The sequence below is a fragment of the Clarias gariepinus genome, chromosome 20 (assembly GCF_024256425.1).
Source record: "Clarias gariepinus isolate MV-2021 ecotype Netherlands chromosome 20, CGAR_prim_01v2, whole genome shotgun sequence".
Taxonomy (NCBI): domain Eukaryota; kingdom Metazoa; phylum Chordata; class Actinopteri; order Siluriformes; family Clariidae; genus Clarias; species Clarias gariepinus.
In genome coordinates this window covers 19,634,641-19,655,317 of record NC_071119.1, presented here as the reverse complement: position 1 = coordinate 19,655,317, position 20,677 = coordinate 19,634,641, and the positions used below count along the sequence as shown (strand labels likewise).

Here is a 20,677-nt window from a genome sequence, read left to right as displayed (position 1 = left end):
GCACTCTGTGCTCTCACATCAATCGCCGGCTCTACAGCCAATCACATTCACACCAGGATTTTTGCTTATGCGGAATAACAGAACACAGCCATAAGAGTAGAAACTCCTCTTATTTATCTTTATAAACCCCTGATACACCAATGCACTTATCCCAGTGTTTCTCAGTACACCAGAGATCATGATCAGATCGGACTGACTGCTTCACGTCTAAAATTCTGGCCTCCCAGGAACTCCTTCAATAGCCCAAACATGTGGAAATGGCTTAGATTGAGGTCTCCAGCTGAGTTCCTGTAACGTCTAAGTGGTGTTGGAGAATGATTGTGTGTACAGTTCCCACAGACAGGTGCGTCTCTTCCACAACTTGGACACAAGTTATCTATCGATTTTCAAGGATCAGATGGTCTACTCTCAAAAAGTTCACAGGAATGCCAGCTGTAGGCTAGGATCATCATTCACAGACATACAGCCTTCTTTAAGACGTTTGCACCCTTTAATAGGAGTCTGTGCCCAAAGTCTTCTGTAAATGTCAATAGATGTTACACCTTCATTCATGAGAAATTTCCTGAATTGACCTCAACGCCCCTAATTGTTATTGGGATCATAATTTTTCCATGAAACTAGGATCTGCTCAGGCTATCAGTGTGTGAATTGAAAGGACCAAGAACCTCTTCATCCCGTCACTCGTCCTCTCCAATTTGTGTGATTGCTGATCTCGCTGGTTCTCACTTTCTCTCTGAAGGACCGTACACTGGACCGGCCACTCAGCCGCTAATTGACTCACAGGCAAGTGCTATCAGTTTTCCATAACAGACCTCTAGACTTTGTAACAACAGAAATAAATCACAAATTCTCTGCTTTCCAGAGGATGTCTATGTTTCCCTGTAGTCTATTCTCACAACATTGGTAGACTGACAAAACAGACAATGGCATAAGCACTTCCTTAGCACTTTACTACCTACAGTATAAACTCTAATGCAATATAACACAGATACTGTTGCAGTATAGCAACTATAATACCAGGGGTTGGGTTATAATGCATTAAGACAAATATGAACAGATATTATAATATGGTCTGAGTCCTATCCTTCGCATCCTCTTCTTTTGCACCAACTAACTTCATGTCCTCTCTCACTGCATCCATAAATATCCTCTTCCTTTAGACCTCCTGGCATTTCCAACCTCAGCATATATTCACAATCTCTCCTCAAAACCGCCTCAATCTCTATCTAAATGTCCAAACCAATCTGGCCTCGCTGACTTTATCTCCAAAACATCTAACATGGGTTGTCCCTCTGATGGACTTATTCTTGATCCTGTCCATCCTTGTCACCCCCTAAAAAACCTCAACATCTTCATCTCTGTTTTCTCTAATTCCGCCTCCCTATAAAGCAACACTTCTTCTTTACAAACTTTTAGCTTGCAAGTTAAAACCTGGTGCAAACCATCCGGATGCTTTAAAATGGTTCAAAGCAAGCAGACGTTGCCAGACGGTTTGGAGTTGCAAGGAATACCCTTCCCATGCTATGAAACCTATACCCAATAACTGGTCAAACTGCTGATCACCCCAGGTCTTAAAGGGCAAAGAAGGCAGTGTCATTTGAGAAATCGTACAGAAAATGCTGCCACTAGTGCTGCTGGTATTCGAGGGTTACACTAGACAATGCTTGTCTGCAGCTGGTCCTGCAAGGAGGTTGTATCGTTGGCCAATGTCAACCCATTAACATGTCTGAATTTTACAAGTTGCAGCCAGGTGCTGATAATTATGAGCCCTTGATTAATTGATCATCAGCAGGTGTATAGATCCCTATATAATCAGTGTTGCCAACTTTCTCGCTAATTCTGGTGACTTTTCAAACCCTCTTGGCGCCTTTTTTTGGCAACTTTTCTGTTGTCATTGGAGACTTTTCAGAACTTTTGGAGACTCCAACGTGCAAGCACATATCGTTCTGCAGGTACTATCCTCAACAAGCAGCGAGTGCTGCCGTCAACTCCATCCCTCATCCCAAAGCACTGACAGACGGACAGTGCAGAGAGGAGACCCACACCACCACGTGTCCACACTGCTACTGTAATCGATAACGTATGCACAAAGTCATACCGAACCCGCCTTGGATTACAATGCGGGATGTGAATGTTAGGATTTCCTCACTGTCACTCTAAAATACATCAACATTTGATTTGCAGTTTCTCACTTTCTCAGTCACTTATGCAGTTTGTCCACTGTGTATGTATGTCTCTTTTTAATTTTCAGTTATAAATATATTTACAGTGTATTTTACACACTTTTTAGCTCTCCCACGACATTATTCATTTCTCACACAGCATACATTACAATTGGAAGCTAATTAACAATTATGCAAATTAGGTGAGGATGACATCATTTAGCAACTTCTAATGACTTTTTTGGACAGCCAATAGCTGCTTTCCTTACTAAGGAGTTGGCAACACTTTATATGATAGAAAAGTTTTGGCGGCTTCCTGGTCTGGACAATGCCAAGAGAAAAAACACAAATGATGGTCTTGGAGAAGTAATTGTTGCTGCACATCAATCTGGGAAAAGGTTATAAAACCATTTACAAACAATTTGGAGGTCAATGTTCCACTGAGAGAGAAAGATTATTTACAACTGGAAGGCATTCAAGACAGCTGCCAATCTTCTCAGGAGTGGACATTGCAGCACATTTACCCCAAGGTCGGACCTTGCAATGCTCAAAAAAAAAGAAAAAAAGTAAAGGAGATCTCGGACCCTACAGGCTTTACTGAGCATGTTAAATGTCGAAGTCCATGACAGCAGAATTAGAGAAGTCTGAACAAGTATGGTTCATTTGGCCGGGTTGCCTGGACAAAGCCTTGTCTGTCTAAGAAAGAACACGAAAGAATAACTAAGGTTCACAAAAACTGCATCTGAACATACCACAAGAACCCGAGAATGATATCCTGTGGACAAATGAGACCAAAGTAAAGTTGTTCAGCCTTAATGCCCAGCACAATGTTGGCAAAACCTTAACAGCATTTCAGCAGAAACACCTCATATCCACTGTCAAGTATAGCGGTGGAGAGGTGATGATTTGGGCTTGTTTTGCAGTCACAGCACCTGGGCACCTTGCAGTTAATAAATCGACCATGAACTCCCCTGTATACCAGAGCATTCTAGAGGCCATCTGTCCGACAGCTAAAGCTTGGGTGAAATTGGGTCATACTACTAGGATATTTATAGGGAAAAAAAGAAAAAACTATAGAAAATTGCTAACAGACATGATACAAGGTTGTTTTGTCAGACGTGCCCTAAACCACAACCATCAGTATGATCATTGAGTAGTAAGGCTTTGGATGATGACCACTCCTAGATTAGACCTGTCACTCTGAACAGTTTGATATATCACCTTATGCTGCTGAGGTTTCTCAACCTAGTGACAGCGAACAGGCTTTTAAAATCCGTTGTCCTTCCATCACCCTTCCATCTTCGATCACACGGGACGTTTTTATTGACTTCCCCCGCAGAAAGCATTTGTGATTGACAAACGACTTGGGAGGCAACATGCCAATCTCTCTTTTCTGACTTCCCCTTCCTGTTGAAATGTTACTTTCCTGAGAGTTTCCTAAACACTGAATAATCCTCAAATGTCTCTTTTATAGCAACAAAATAAAGAAAGGGAATAGACGCAGCGTGCTGTATTGTTTTGACAAAAGAGATGAGTAACTTTGTTGAAATCTTGTGGAACTTTCTAATGAAACAGCAGATCGATCGCTGACCTCAGCATCACAACAAAGATTCTGTTATATGTGAAAACCTATATATTTTTTCCTCTAGGTTTTTTATTTTGAAACAGGACAAGATGAGATATAAGCGGGGAAAAAAAAAATAAATGAGTGATGGACCTCTGAGTTTCTGTGAACAGCTCCATGTAAGGTGCCCTAATGTGGGAATTGATCTTAGAGCACTGAACAGATGTTAATTTATATAAAGTGGAAAAAATAGATCTCTGAAGAACGTTAATCGATCTATGGCTTAGCTTATTGTGAGCCAAAATTCAACAACATCATCATTCTTCGCTGACTGGCACCATTTCCACATTTGATTTTAAACACCTGCTACATGATTAGGAACTTCGCAGAGGGAAGGCAAGTCATGCAGTTATGCATAATCTTCGAAAGGTGGCAATATTACCACTTCGAATAATGCACACCACTTATGTAATGCCACAACATGCAGGTTTATAGTGAAGCAGAGGTATTTGTTGTAGCATGTACTTGTGGTAGAGTAAAAGTAAAAAGTATCCACTAATAAAAATACTGAAGTAAATTACAGAAATGTGAAACTAAGTAAAACATACTTACAATGTATCCGGAAAGTATTCACAGCTATTCACTTTTTCCACATTTTATGTTATGTTACAGCCTTATTTCAAAAAATAGATTAAATTGGATTACAGTAAATGTATTAAAATGGAACCACCAGGAGTGGGCCACCCGACCAACGTGAGTGATCGTGAAAGAAGGGCCTTAGTCAGGGAGGTGACCAAAAAACCCGATGGTTAGTCAAAGAGAGCTCCTGTGTTTCTCTGTGGAGAGAGGAGAACCTTCCAGAAGAGCAACTATCTTGTACTGTAGCATCATACTCAAAAAGATCTGAGGCTGTAATTGGTGCCAAAGGTGTTTCAACAAAAAAAATTGGTTTCTCATGCTCATGCTGAGGGCCCTTCAGGTGCCTTATGGCAAACTCCAGGCATGGCATGTGCCTTTTACTGAGGAGTGGCTTCGGTCAGGCCACTCTACCATACAGGCCTGATTGGTGGAGTGCTGCAGAGATGGTTGTTCTTCCTAAAGGTTCTCCTTTCTCCACAGAGTAACCATCACCATTCTTGGTCATCTCCCTAACTAAGGATCTTCTCCCCCAGTCGCTCATTTCGGCCGTTCTAGGAAGAGTCCTGGTGGTTCCAAACTTCTCCCCTTTACGGATGATGGAAGCTACTGTGCTCATCTGGACTTTCAATGCTGCAGAACATTTTTTGCACCCTTTCCCAGACCTGTGCCTCGATACAATCCTGTCTCTGAGGTCTACAAAAAATTCCCTGAACTCCATGGCTTGGGTTTGCTCTGATGTGCGGGACCTTATATAGACAGGTGCGTGCCTTTAGGAATCATGTCCGATTAACTGAATTTACCACAGGTGGACTCCAATCGAGTTGTAGAAACATCTTGATGATGATCAGTGGAAAGAGGATGCACCTGAGCTAAATTTTTAAGTGTCATGAGTGTCAAAGGTTTTGAATACTTACGTCCATGAGATTTTTTAGTTTGTAATTTTTTAACAAGTTTGCAAAGATTTCAAACAAACTTGTTTCATGTTGTCATTGTGGTGCATTATTGGTAGAATTTAAAGGGAAATAATGAATTAAATACATTTTGGAATAAGGCTGTAACATAGCAAAATGTGGAAAAAGTGAAGCGCTGTGAATACTTTCCGGATGCACTGTAGTTGTTACCTTACACCTGTATTATTATTATTATTATTATTATTCAAGAATTACAATAAATATTTTTTTTTCAGCAGGCAAATTAAATAAATCGCAAAATGGCTCATCAAGGTTACACTGGCATCTTGTAAAACAGGTGCTTTGTTCCTCATATTTAAAAAGAGGAACTCGAGACATAAATGGCTGATACAAAAAATTAGAACATCACATTTCACACACGCTCAATAATAAAGACTAGGGAGGCGATGCAATTTATGAGTTTAAATCTAACTATTCTTTTTGATCGATTCCTCTGGAACACACACGACCGCCCACCCACACACATACACACACCAGATGAGACCTCTGATCAATAGCCATTCTACAGAATCTCACGGATCGAAGAGTTGCCAATTTGCCGTATTTGTAGTGTGCGCAGAACCAACCCCAAAAGCTGGTTAAGATCCTCAATAGGCTTCTGCATCATCAGCTGCAAACACTGCCAGTCTGGAAGAGTGAACTTTAAATAAAGGCAATGTTCATAGGGTTATATGGAAGATACATAATGTGTTATGCTACGTGACAGAAACCCACACAGCCATTTGGACTACATAGGACCTACATAGGCTTTTATGGCAATTTCACAAATTTAAATTTCCAAATTAACATCTAGACTGTGTGTTTAATTAGGGTCAATATGGGTCGCATACATTTGTTAACACGTGTAGTTTTGCTTTTTTTTTTTTTAAATGTTCGATTTTATTCTCTAACTCCCACTTACTTATCCTGTACTGGGTCTGACAAAGCCTGGACGGGATGGCAATGCATTGTGGAGCACACACACACACACACACACACACACACGGACGCACACTAAAAGCAATTTGAAAATGCCAATTAGCTTACTCTGCCTTTTTTAATTTGTTTATTCATTCATTCATCCATCTTCAATACAGCTTATCCTGTTCAGGGTCACGAAAGGGCCTGGAACCTATAACAGGTGGGAATCGAACCTGGACCTACCTACTCACTCATCGTCTATACCGCTTTATCCTGTATCCAGGTTCGCGGGGGACCTAAACCCTATCCCAGGAGACTTAGGGCACGAGGTGGGATACACCCTGAACAGGGTACCAATCCATCACAGGGCACACACATGCACACACTCACACTATGGGCAATTTGAGAACGCCAATTATCCTAAACTGCATGTCTTTGGACTGTGGGAGGAAATGAATGAAACCCACCAACCAGGGGGAGAACATGCAAACTCTGTGCACACAGAGACGGGAATCGTACCTGGCCTGGGAATCGAACCCGGACTCTGGAGGTGCAAAGAGACAGTGCTAAACACTAAGGCTAAATAATAAAAAACAGGCCAACCTGTTCGGCCATGCAAGTACTTGTCAGGCATTTGTTCCATTATTTATGGCCCCCACCTGTGTGTAAAAAAATGTCTGTATTCCTGAATGGTTAATGCCACATTTTGTTAAATTGCATGAAAAAAAGAGGGCAAGTGGCAAATATATATATACTGGACCTGACTGTATATCAGAATCTGGCAATTTTGAAAAGATCTCCACTTTAACCTTTTATTGCTACCCTTTTATCCCTGTAAAAGTAGTCAAGAGGAAAAAAAAAATCAGTGTTATAATTCACAACGTCTACCCCATTTCTATCTCTCCAGTCTTTTCTGCTGATCACAGCTTCGTGCCCAACAATCGACTGATTGCACTGTGGCGCAGATTGATGACACACTCACAGCTTATTCTCCACAGCTGCACTTAGACACAATTGCCAATAGAAGAGACATGGGTTTAAATTTTTTTTTATAGCTAGGTAGTTATAGTGAAATCATGTTCTGATATTATCAACATCAAGTGTTTTACTTTTGTAAAAAAAAAAAAAAAAAAAAAAAAGTCTGTCTTATAAATCATCTCAGGAAAATATCTCTTCGGTAAAGGTGACAAGCATGTCGCCATGATTAATTATGCGGCAGGACGAGCGTATGCTTTATTCCACTCTGGATCAAAGATCAAGGCCACTCAGTGTAATATAATTTGTTGAAATTGTTGCTTCGGGTTAATAGCGTTATGAGGAAAGTACTCTACAATCCAAGGGAGCTGTGAGACACAGAGTGCACATGCATTCGCTTTCCAAAAAAATGAACCATATTCATTTAAAAAAAAAACATTGCTGTCCAGTGGCGTGGCATTGGAAAAGTTCCAATGAAATTTTCTAAATGAATCAGATTGTCCCTGAAGTTTTAGAAGAACTTCTCGGGTGCCCTGTATGATTTTACATAAAAGACTCCCACACGCTCAACATTTCATCTATGCAACTCCCCTCCCAAGTGCGTAACCAGATGCTTAATGTGCAGAAAGTATTCAATAATAAATAAAAGAAGCATTTGTTACAAACTCCATTAGGAACTGTTGAATTTACATTCGTATCAAAATATTCAGTAGGCTGCATGTACTGTATTAAACACAAGACACACAGGCGAGACCTTATCATTTTGATTTACACATATTTCATACTCATTTCCCTATTTTTTTTTTAAAACCACCTTAATTTAGTTCTTTGTCTTTGTGTGTGATTATGAGAGTTAAGAACTTTATTTCTTTATATAACTCCCACTTATCCAAGCGTTTCTCTTTTGGCCTTTGATACCATCAAGGTAAAAAGTTTCCTCTGCTTCAAGTCTGAAACGCTGGCCTGCCAGGAACTCCTTTAATGGCCCAAACATATAGAAATGGCTTGGAGCGAGGTCAGGACTATACGGGGGGACATGGCAATAACTCCCAGTTGAGTTCTTCTAATGTGCAAGTGGAGTTTGTTAATGATCGTGTGTCCAGGTCACACAGACAGACCTGTCTCTTTTGCAGGCTGGTAACAGTTTATCTATTGATTTTTAAGGATCAGAAGCTATAGTCACTAGGAACAACTGCAGTGGCCTCCGAGTTGCCTCATCATTCATGGTCTTATGGTGTTCTTTAAAATGTTTACACCGTTCAAAACTTTTCCCACCACTGAGAGCGCCATCACCGTATTGTGCTTGAGGTCTTCTGTGAATGTCAATCGGTTTTACGTCTTCATTCAAGTCCTGGTTTTGACTTGAGTATAAAGTTAGATAAGCTTCTTCTCATTAAATGATAAAATCATACACCAGGGGTAATTTGAAAATGCACACACCGGACCAGAGGCTAGATCTGAACCTCAACAATGGTGGCACAAGACGACAGTGCCGACGACTATGCTGAGCCTGTACAGTAGGTGAGTGAGTATTACACTTTACTGTAATGTACTGTTCGTCACATTTACAGTGAATGTATTTCTCGATGGCAGTAAAATCCTTGATTTCTTCAACATGGCACACTTGGATGCTTTCCTGCTTCCATTTCACAGATGTTTTGTTAATTGGCTAATTAAAAAAAGTCACGTGGAAACACTTTGAGAAGCACTGATTAGCCTACAGGGACTCTTCATGAAATAACTCATCTGAAGACTACAGTAAGTGTAATTTCAATTACAAACAAGTTTCATGTATCAATTAAAAAATGTTGGTTTTCATTTACCTCCGTTAGTTGTACTGTACATATATCACTAATAAAAAGACACAGGGCCAGTTTGTAGTTTCAAGGCCCCATTTATAAGCTAATTAACTTCACAAGCTCCTACACATTCCTGTTAATAGCTTCGAACATTAGCATACACGACTCGCAGTGTTCGTGCCGCGTCTATACGCTAGGCAGGATGTTTACTGAAATTGGAACGCACCCTTCGATTGCGTTTCATGCTAATGAGTTGGCATAGCGTAGATAAAAAAAAAAAATGAAGAAAGCCTGGGCTAAGCTGCTGTTTCAGCAACAGCTAACTGGCTTAGAAATGACGGCATGACTGCTTAGGACAACCAAAGCACCTAAGCCCTGTCAAACGAATCCAGCAATTACAGTGACACTTCGATACACAAAGCTGGAACTAATCCAAGATGGCAGCAAATGCATCCGTATCACTTTGAAGTGTTTCTTTCTCTCTCTCTCTCTCTCTCTCTCTTTCTAGAGCTCGAAAATGATGATACATAAATCTGACACTTCTGAAACGTGATCTAAAGTGCTCGTTGGAATATATTTTTTTTCCCCTGGTCTAATAAGGCACTTAGAGTCCCATCCACGCAGAAGTGCATAGTGCTTTCCTTGTTATATGTCTTGCGATTTTGTTCGAAATAAATGTCTATGGCCTTTCTGATGGAAGCCATTTTCTCTCGGTAATCTCTCTAAAACCGACTCAGAGAGTCTCTTCTGTTTGAAGTGGAGGCTCAGACGTATCTAACACTCCCTAGCCGGGTCTCGAGAAACGCTCTTTTGCAAATAAAAACCAATCAGTAGCCCAGTAAAGCTGCCTACACGGCAAACTGGGACTCCCTGTGCAATATCCTTGAGTTTTGCACTAGCAGTCAGGATGGCCAGGCAGGGAAAAGAAGGCATGGAGATTAAGCTGCGCTGGTGAGAATATCACAGCGTGTTTCTGGATACGCTATTAGAGTTGGGTATTCTGTCCGGAGAATGGATGTGCAACAGATATAATGCTTAAATTAAAAAAAGAAAAAAAAAATTAACGAGTCAGCAGGTTTAAGCTCCTACGAAACAAAGACTTTCTGTTACCCAGTTTAAACAGCGAAAATGCTGACAAGGTTTTTTATTTTATTTTTATTATTCCACTACCTTTCCTTTCTTCCATATTGCTTCTCACCACAGATCCCACCAGAGGAGCTATAATAGCCCTGCACGTGTTAACCAGTTGGATAATAAGACTAAATGAAGCCTGCATTAGACAGCGCCAGATTTATTTTCTACATTATACTGAAGATTTCAAAACTTTGAAATAACACATATGGAATGAAGTAACAGTCAGTTGTTACTTTAAAACAGAAAGGTCAGCCTTTCTGAAACAGTTCTTAAAAGAACAGTGCATTTGCAAAACCCATTAAGCACCATGATGAAACTGGCTCTCATTAAGACCATGCCAGGTGAGCAAGACCAAAACCTCCCTCTGCTGCAAAGGAGACGTTCATTTAGAGGCACCAGCCTCAGAAATCACCAATTAACAAACAGCACCAATTAGAGCTATAATTAAGGCATTACTGAGCATGAGTAGCAGATATATCACACGAGTATTGGATATTTTGTTTTACAATGCAGAAAGAAATAAAAATCAGGAAGAAGCATGGGATTTAAAGGTGTGTCCAATCTTTTGATTTGTAATATACACTATACAAGACAAAGTATTTGGCCAAGCCAATTATGAATTCATTATAAATACCATTATGAATGTTAATTATTTAATTCAGGTGTTTCAATCAGGTCCCCTATCCCCAGTGAAGGGCAATCTTAATGCTTTAGCGTACCAAGACCTCTTGGACAATGCTTCTATGCAACTTTGTGGCAACAGTTCGGGCAAGACCCTTTTCTATTCCAACATGACTGTGCTCCAATGCACAAAGCAAGAACTATAAGGATAATCATGGTTTGTTGAGTTCGGTGTGGAAGAACTGGACTGGCTCTAACACAGAGCCCTGACCTCCACCCCATCGAGCACCTTTGGGATGAACTGGAACAGAGATTGCGAGCCAGGCCTTCTCATCCATAATCAGTGATTGATGTCATTGATGACATGAATTCCCAAAGAAACACTTCAAAATCTTGTGGACAGCCTTCCAAGAAGAGTGGAAGCTGTTATAGCTGTAAAAGAGGGACCAACTCCATATTGAAGTATATGTATTTGGATACAATGCCATTCCAGGTTTGACCAAAAGCTTTTGTCCATATACTGTAGTGTATATATATATATATATATATATATTATTATTATTTTTTTTTTTTTTTTATAAACGGTGCAAACATTCCACAAAGATAATTATATTAATTGTAATTTGACCTAAACTATCAAGCTAGTTTGCTCTTAAAGTTGTAAAGTCTGTACATTGAATTTATTTGCCAAAAAAATTACTTGTAGGGAATGTAAGATGAGTTTTAGAACATATCAAGATGACTTTTGGAATTTTTTGTCTGTTTGTTTGTGCACGCATCACGTAAAAACTACTGAACGAATTTTAATAGGATTTAAACAAGTGAAAATTGTATGGTGCTGGACGTATTTTAAACCTGCTAAAAACTGATACCGAAATAAGATATATAAGATAAGAAATCATAAAAAAAGAAAAATATACCTTGGAAAAAAAAAACTGATTACGCTGTACATTTTTTTAAATACAAGCTTACGAGTGTGCGATTAAAATCTACTTAATAAACGTGATCTGACACCTTCGTTTCTCACACTTTACGAAAGATGTAAAAATATTAGTTAATTCCAAAATTTAACAGATGGTGCTGTAGATTTTTTAAAGCGCTCTTATGAGTGTGGAATTGCTTTTAACAATGTACTGATCAGTTAAAGACTCAGATAATTTAACATTGTATGTCTGTCGATTTGCGATAACTATACAATACTAAAATTCCAGCTAGTGCTAAATAAACAAGAAAGGGTGTGACATTATTAAGTTACTGTAAAACAATTTTGTTTTGTTTTGCTTTAAATATGCCACATTTCTTTAATAAAGTTGCATTTAATGGTCCTCCACTACTGTATTATAAACAGGACATGCCTTTCAAAATTCTTTAAAAAACGTATACATATTAGACATTTTATTAAACTGCAGTCTTAACTTTGTAAAGATTACAAAGCCGTCTATCTATTGCGATAAGCATTTAGGTAGGTTTGTGCTATTTGTCATATGCAGCCCCCATGAACCGTTCCTAATAAAAGTGGTGTAATGATTTCCATCTGGATCATTTCAGCTACGATGCTTTTTATCCTATAATTTGGATCCTAAATTGTCTTGTGATGTCCGGGTTCGAGCAATTTCCTGCTTTATCGACATAGCTCCAGATCCCTGTCACGGCTACAGTACCTCTTGAGTCACATTGGTCATAGTGAGGCTAAAGCTGCTTCAGGATACTGTCACAGTTATGGTCTTTAAAATGAGAAATAAAGTCAGAGAAAATGTTGATCTCTTAAGGGGTAAATATAAACCAAATTGATCCAGAATGCTGGTTTAATATGTTATCCAGCCTGGAGTTGTTATATACTAAACGCCTATTTACTTTAACCATGTTTAAGGCATTAAAAACTGCTTTAACCTTCGTACAAATTTCTGCTCGGTCATAAAGCATATTTAGTATTCAGTTTGTGTCCCTTTAAAGGAAAATGCACTTTTTCCCACTGTATCTTCTCAAACCACCAGTGATACACCATACATCTATAATGTCCACTTGTGATTAATGTATTCCCTTTCATTGCTCCAGGACCTCTCAAATGAAGTCTGGTCCTAAGTGCATTAATAAATAATGCTTAAAAAGCAGAACTGTTTTTGATCTTTTCCTTTTCTGTCTTTCTTTTTTTGTTTTTAACTGTCCCCATAAGTCTGTGGGGTGGGCTTTGAGAGTATGATCACCACTTCCTGTCTTATATCCATATCCCTGACAGTAATACAGGCCAGCGCGGACTTTTCCCTCTGTCGACATTTTTTAAAAGGAAATAGCAGGGATGTTTTTTTTTCCGCCTGTTTCAGATATTCCACAAGGAAGACACGATCATCTTACGGAAGGTTTAATTTAAAAATGTCTGGGGAAGAAGGAGACCAGGGGGTGGGGGGTTAGGGGGAAAGGAGCTCTCCTCTGAGCTGAAGTCTGAAACATCCATTTAGGCAAGTCACAGTGCAGGCTTTGAGATGAGCACATTCATTTACACCTAAGTGCCTTTTAACCAGCATCATTTTACTGAAAGGATTTCAACCTGCCAGATTCATTACAGTGTAGAAAAAAAAAAGATATGGGGCTGATGCAGATCTTTTGACTTTACAACCATTATTAGCATGTGAGCTGTGACAAAAAAAAACAGGAACTAACACTTTGTTTTTGTGTATCGATGCAAGCTACTGCAAAGAAAACTAATTTTAGAAAGCACAAACAGTGTATTCAAGTCAAGCGTTAAAACTCAAGCAGTCTAACAGTCTTATTACAAAATAATAATAATAATAATAATAATAATAATAATAACAACAATAATAATAATAATTAATAAGTAAATGAATAAATAAACTAAAGAGGTGGCAAAACATTGGAATCATGCTAGCATGCTGGTCACACTAGCATCATGTTAGCATCATGCTAATCATGTTAGCATAATGCTACCAATGTTGCTAGGGGGCGTGGCTTTTTAGCATTATGATAAACATGAAAGACTAATTTTCTAAAGAAGTTACCATTGTATGTCAATGGGGCAAATTTAGGCACCTCTTGCACCCCAGGTGTACAACTTATACCCTCTTGCAGGGTGTGCTGTGACTTAGCTTGCAAGCCTCTTTAAATGTGGTGAATTTGAGATTTCTACCAAATTCTTCTTCTGCGCTAGAATCTGTCAAAGTTGGTCTCAGTGTTAAGTCTATGGGATTTTTACCCCATTATATGTCAATAAGGCAAATTTGGGCACTTCTTGCGCCACAGGCGTACAACTTTCACCCTCCTTTGATATACGTCCTGACACAGCTTGCAAACCTCTTCAAATGTGGTAAATTTTACCTTTCTACAATTGCCTGCTCTGAGCTACAATCCGTCAGAATTAGTCTTAACGTTAAGTCTATGGGACTTTTTGGACTGTAAATTGACCCCCTGCGGGGGCATGACGCTGGTAAACATTTGTAAAAAGCTTAATCCAAAAGCCATACACTGTTATAAAGGCAGCTGTGAAAACATGTGTCACAGTCAGTTTTGGCTCTATTTTTATTGGAATGTCATAACACTGGCCAAAGCTCTTTGGTGTACTTACTCACTTTGCATATCTGTTGCATAATGGACTGAACTTTGGTCAAAAAAATGGAAAGTGTTCATCCATCTATCCATCCATCCATCCATCCATCCATCCAGGAACCTCTGCATTCCTCTGCAAGTAGGGACCGTGGGGGGAAAATGGTGATCATTGTATTTATTCCCATTTTATGACCATGGTAGTACCTCTGGTCAACATTCACATGTGCATTTACACACGATGGGCAATTTTGGAATGCTAATTAGCCTAATCTGAATGTCCTTGGACTGTGGGAGGAAACTGGAGTACCCGGAGAAAACCAATCACGGGAAAGCATGCAGGGTCCACGCATCTGGGAATGGAACCCAGATCCTGGAGGTGCAAGACATCAGTGCTAACCACTACGCCACCGTGCCACCACTTAATGTCCAGGAAAAGCAAACCTGTTTTAGCAATGCAGTATTATAACATTACCTTGGCAGCAAACATTGTCACCTGATTTGTGCTGCGTAAACTAACCAGGTACAATAATTAACGCTTACAAGAGTCGCGCCACATTAAGAACAACACCCTAAAGTTAGTAGAGCTTTAAGCTGACCGTGACCTTGCTCGATATTAAACAGCTGTGAGGCTACATTTCTCAGCGCAGTTAGCGAATTGCAGGTGGCTGTTACAGGCCAGATCAAGGACACACATTTTTCAAGGTGACAAGCCCACCACAGCTGCCAGACGGTGTGTTTGGCTAGCGGATTTGGGCTTGGCACAGGGAGCTGGTATTATTTGCCCTTCAACCGAATGCACATGATCGCACACATGCACACCGGCACTAGTGTACCAGTACCTCTGGAGCGGACACACATGTAAAAGCTGAACAAACAGAATTAGAACAAAGAAAAACAAATGCTTGCTGGCTTCGGTCATATATTCCATTTCACTTCGACCTGGCCTGCTTCTTTATAACCCTGTTTTTATGCTGTGCATCGTTTCTATTGGATCCGCCTCTTCCACCATGTCTTGCACATGATGTATTGACTAATGTATTCTGAAGATATTTAAAGTCTGATAAGCCCAGACTATAATTAAGATAGTAAACTTCCAGTTTGGAAGAGTGTCACATTTAAATAACAAGTACTGTACCTTTCCCAATTGTATCCCACATTCGGTTGTGGGAAGTGTGTGTGCATGTGTGGGTATGTTTGTGTAAGAGAGAGAGAGAGAGAGACCAATTTCAGCTTAACAGTATGAACATCTATTTTTGCAAGTGTTAACAAGAGTCTGCTCTAGTCTTATTGGTTGTCTTGGAGAATGTAGACCATCTTTGAGAATCTGTTCAACTCACAGGCTTTTTGCGATGACTTGTGTTTGTTGGACTCAAATTAATCCATAAAGAAATAATTATTTTGTGTCTTTGGAAAAAGGCTCTACTGGCAGCACTTTCTAAGCTTTAACTAGGTTTCAGCATGGAGAACTTTGGGCTTTCTCAGTAACATGACAAGATATGCAATGTATGTTTATTATATACTGTGTGCATATAATATGTTTATTATATACTGTGTGCATATATATATATATATATATATATATATATATATATATATATATATATATATATATATGAACTTAAAACGTATAATTGACCTTAGTTCATGTCAAAACTCAAGGATTATTAGGAACACCTGTTCAATTTCTCATTAATGCAATTATCTAATTAACCAATCACATGGCAGTTGCTTCAATGCATTTAGGGGTGTGGTCCTGGTCAAGACAATCTCCTGAACTCCAAACTGAATGTCAGAATGGAAAAGAAAGGTGATTTAAGCAAGTTTGAGTGTGGCATGGTTGTTGGTGCCAGACGGGCCGGTCTGAGTATTTAACAATCTGCTCAGTTACTTGGATTTTCACGCACAACCTTTTCTAGGGTTTACAAAAAATGTACACAGTCATCAGATCCCAACCCAATAGAGCATCTTTGGGATGTGGTGGAACGGGAGCTTCATGCCTGGGATGTGCATCCCACAAATCTCCATCAACTGCAAGATGCTATCCTATCAATATGGGCCAACACTTCTAAAGAATGCTTTCAGCACCTTGTTGAATCAATGCACTGTAGAATTAAGGCAGTTCTGAAGGGAAAGGGGGTCAAACACCGGATTAGTATGGTGTTCCTAATAATCCTTTAGGTAAGTCTATATATATATATACAGTGTAATATATATATATATATATATATATATATATATATATATATATATATATATATATATATATATATATATATTACACTGTATATACTATCGTTCAAAAGTTTGGGGTCACTTTCTAACTCCATGATCATTCCCGATATTTATTTTTTTCTACATTGTAAAGGAATGCTAAAGGCGTCCAAAAAATGCATTAATCTCCTTTCAACAGTTAATGGTGAGATGTTTCTGCTACTTTTGCTCTGTAAAGACTTCATAACGCCTCTAATCTGAGGTGCTGTTAATTGGTCATTTTTCAGGCTGATAACTCTAAATGAACTTCTCGTCTGCGGCAGAGGTAGGTTTTGGTCTCGCCCTCCTGGGACGGCCTTCATGAGAGCCAGTTTCATTATGGTGCTTGACGGATTTTGCAAATGCACTTGACAATACTGTTCTTGCAAGAACTATTAAACAAAGGCTGACCTCTGTGTCTTAAAATAACAACTAACTGTTGTTTTTGTTGTTGTTATGTAATTACCTAATCCCACATGTGTTATTTTATAGTTTTGAAATCCCCAGTATTGTTGTAGAATGTAGAAAGTAAATCACTGAACAAAAACAAAACATTTTGCAAGTGACCCCAAACTTTTCAAATTCAAATTCAAATTCAAATTTTATTTGTCACATACACAAACATACACAGTACGAAATGTAGTGAAATGCTTATAAGACTGCCATTGACCCTAAAAGAGAATTAAATTTTACAAATAAGAAATAAATATGAATAAAAGAAATACGATAGAAATTAAATAAAAAAATTAAATTAAACTAGGAAAAATATAACTAAAAATAAAAATAGAAATGTGCTAGGAAAAAATAGAACTAAAAATAAAAATATAAATATGATGTACAAAATAGAAATATACTGTGCAAATTGAAATATACTGTACGGTGTGTGCAAATATGCATAGAACAAAGTGTCTTAGTGCAGAGGTTATTAAAGTGTCTTTGTGCACTGGTCCAGGATGTAAACGTAAAACTGTAACATGTAGTGTAGTTGTGAACGGTAGTGTATATATACTTCACAAGTCTTGAGCCAACTATTGTTATTTTTTTAGTTAATGAAAGTAATAGAAACAATGTTTTACCACTGCAAAGTGGCTAAAGACACGAGTAAAAAAATGGTTTTTATCTAACAACCTCAGCAGCAACCTCATTTCCCCTCTCGTCTGTTTCAACCACTTATCATTCAGTATCACCAGTATACTTATCACCAGCCTGATCATCTCTCATCATCTGTACCTGTTTCTCACTGGTTTATGCCTAAAGTAAGATAGTTTTTTTTTATGCTTGAATGATTCGTAAGTCACTGTGCGGCTTAACAAAAGAAAAACACTCCTGTGAAACCTCTCAAATACAGAAACCAAACTGAAATTGAGAAAAATAAGATTCTTTCAACTCTTCCTCAAAACTACATTAAAATTACAAGCAGGCCGGGCTCTTTAGAAATTCAGGAATATATATGCTTTTGTATTTCCAACATGCCCCGTCAATTTTGACCCTTTATACATATTATACCACGATGCTTTAATATATACAAAAACTTCAGATATCAATCTAACTAACAAGCACTAGTTTGTTAATACAGACTATTTCCCATCATGATCAAACCGCTGAGTAAATTTGTAATAGAAATAGACTCCTTTCCACCCTGGTGTACTGCTCGAGAGACTGCTTCATATCACATCATTTTTCATCCTCCGGAAGGTCTTAATCAGAAGTGTGAAAACCACAGGCGTATTTTATCAGCACTAGTAGGAGCATCAGAGTGAGACGAAAAGTCTCCTGACTGACAGGAGGAACTCGGTCTGCCTGGTTCTGTGATGATATAGTCTGTCTACAGCGTACATACAAATTTCAAGGCATTAATGTAGGTTTGCAAGGTTTCAACTTTGAACACATGTGGGGGATGAGAGGGATTATCTGTTTCCCAGCAAGGGTAAAATTTGCAATATTACTTTTCCCCCCCCTGCTAAATTTATGTGCTGCGATATTTGTAGCTTTTGAGATTACTGCCAGATAGAAAACTGTGCTCTTGAATGAAATTAGACAATTATCCAGGGGTCTGGACTTGCATTTCCCTTAAACTGCAGGTAATTGAGTGTGTTTCTGTCATGCCATCAGGTTTCATCATAGCTTTGGAAAGAACGCACCGATCAAGCCCGCTGACCTGATTAAATTTTAATCCAAAATACTAATGAAAGGTTTTTTTTTTTACAGGAGATATTACTTCAAAAATGTGTCAGTGTTTGAACATGCAAGAAATTTAAACACTGTCATTAGCCCTTATTCGAAGTGGATTAGTTTATCAGTGGGATGTCAGCAATAAATGTTTTAAATATTTTCTCAGTGATCTAAAGAAAAATCTAATCATGACAGCATTAAAATGCGCACATGAGGAGTGAGTTTCTAGCTGGTTGTTTTGCCTATGAACTCATGTTCATGAATGTTTGGTTCAAGCAGTTACTGTATATAACGACGGTTCATTCATAAGCATCCAAGCGGGCACAGAAGCACTGGAGTAGAAAAGAGACACTGGGTGTTATTTCATGGGGCAAACCAAGCATGCCGGAGCACGTTGGTACTACGCACTGAGAAATAATATTTGCATAACATGGTTGAAACATTTTTGTAAGCTTGAAGATCCAATCATCGCTAAAGATCAAGTTATGCAAAAAAAAAAAAAAACGAGTCGAATAAATGAAACGGTCACATTTTAATTCAAGGTGCATTTATCGATCCACAACATTAACTTCTGCTTCAGGTAACAAACAAGACAGACTTACTCCTACAAATTGCTGATAGCCTTCAGTAGCACAAGGAATTCAGCTGTCTTGCTAGCTTATTTTATCTAATAAAAAATTAAAACGCAGCAAAACATCCTTTCATGTTTTTTTCAACATGAAAGAACATGGTATAGCTTCAAAAGCATATAAGACGTGCTCACAAACACAAAGATGTCAAACCCCGCACCCAACTGTCCAGCTCCACCCGCACTTAACGATACAAGGAAAAAAAGAGAAGAAGCTACAGACAATGCAGATAGCAGAGAAACTGCAAATCTTGAAGGTCTGAGTCAAAGACAGGATCCAAAATGAATGCATTCAACTGCAAGCCAAGTTCAAAAAGACGCTAGAGAGCAGAAACTAAGATGGGCTGGACACGTGGCACAACAAGATCTGACAACATTCTGGTGCACCGACGACTAGTTTACTGCTAGCTTACTGCTAGCTGTAGATTAACTCAAGATTTACCCGTGTGATGATGCCTCACTTTACCTGAGGTAAATGAAAGGGGTTAAAATAATAATAATAATAATAATAATAATAATAATAATAATAACAATAAAGCTAGTTTACTGCTACCTGAGATTAATTCAAGTGTTACCTGTGTATTAAAAATGCCTTATTTTACTTGAGGTAAATAAAAAGGGGGGAAAAACAAAGCTAGTTTTCGGCTAGCTGCATATTAACTCAAGCTTTTCCTGTGTGAGAATGCCTCACTTCACCTTAGGTACTGTAAATGAAAGTGAAAAACAAACCAAAAACAAAGCTAGTTTACCGCTAGCTGTAGATTAGTTTATTATTTGCTAGTGTGAGAATGCCTTACTTCACCTTCGGTAAAATAAATAAACAAACAAACAAAAAACAAAGCTAGTTTACTGCTAGCTGTAGGTTAACTCAAGTGTTACCTGTGTATTGATAATGCCGTATTTTACTTGAGGTAAATAAAAAGGGGAAAAACAAAGCTAGTTTACTGCTAGCTGTAGATTAACTCAAGCTTTACCTGTGTGAGAACGCCTCACTGAGGTAAATGAAAGTGGAAAAAACAAAGCTAATTTACTGCTAGCTGTAGATTAATTTATTATTCGCCAGTGTGAGAACGCCTTACTTTACCTTCGGTAAAATAAAAAAGAAAAAAACGAAAAGAAAAAAAAAAAAGCTAGTTTACTGCTAGCTGTAGATTAACTCAAGCTTTAACTGTGTGAGAATGCCTTACTTAATCTGAGGTAAATGAAAGGGGTAAAAAAGAGCTGTAGCTGTAGATTGACCCCAGCTAACCCTGTCTGAGAATGTCTTACTACTGTATGTTTAACATAAAATAATAAAAAAAAAC

General features: G+C 38.5%; 1 protein-coding gene across 2 annotated transcripts in view; it reads right to left on the bottom strand.

Annotated features, from left to right (window-relative positions):
- The window catches only part of nrxn2b (neurexin 2b), a 703,577-nt gene that overhangs the window by 292,516 nt on the left and 390,384 nt on the right, over window positions 1–20,677 (bottom strand). The window lies entirely within an intron of this gene.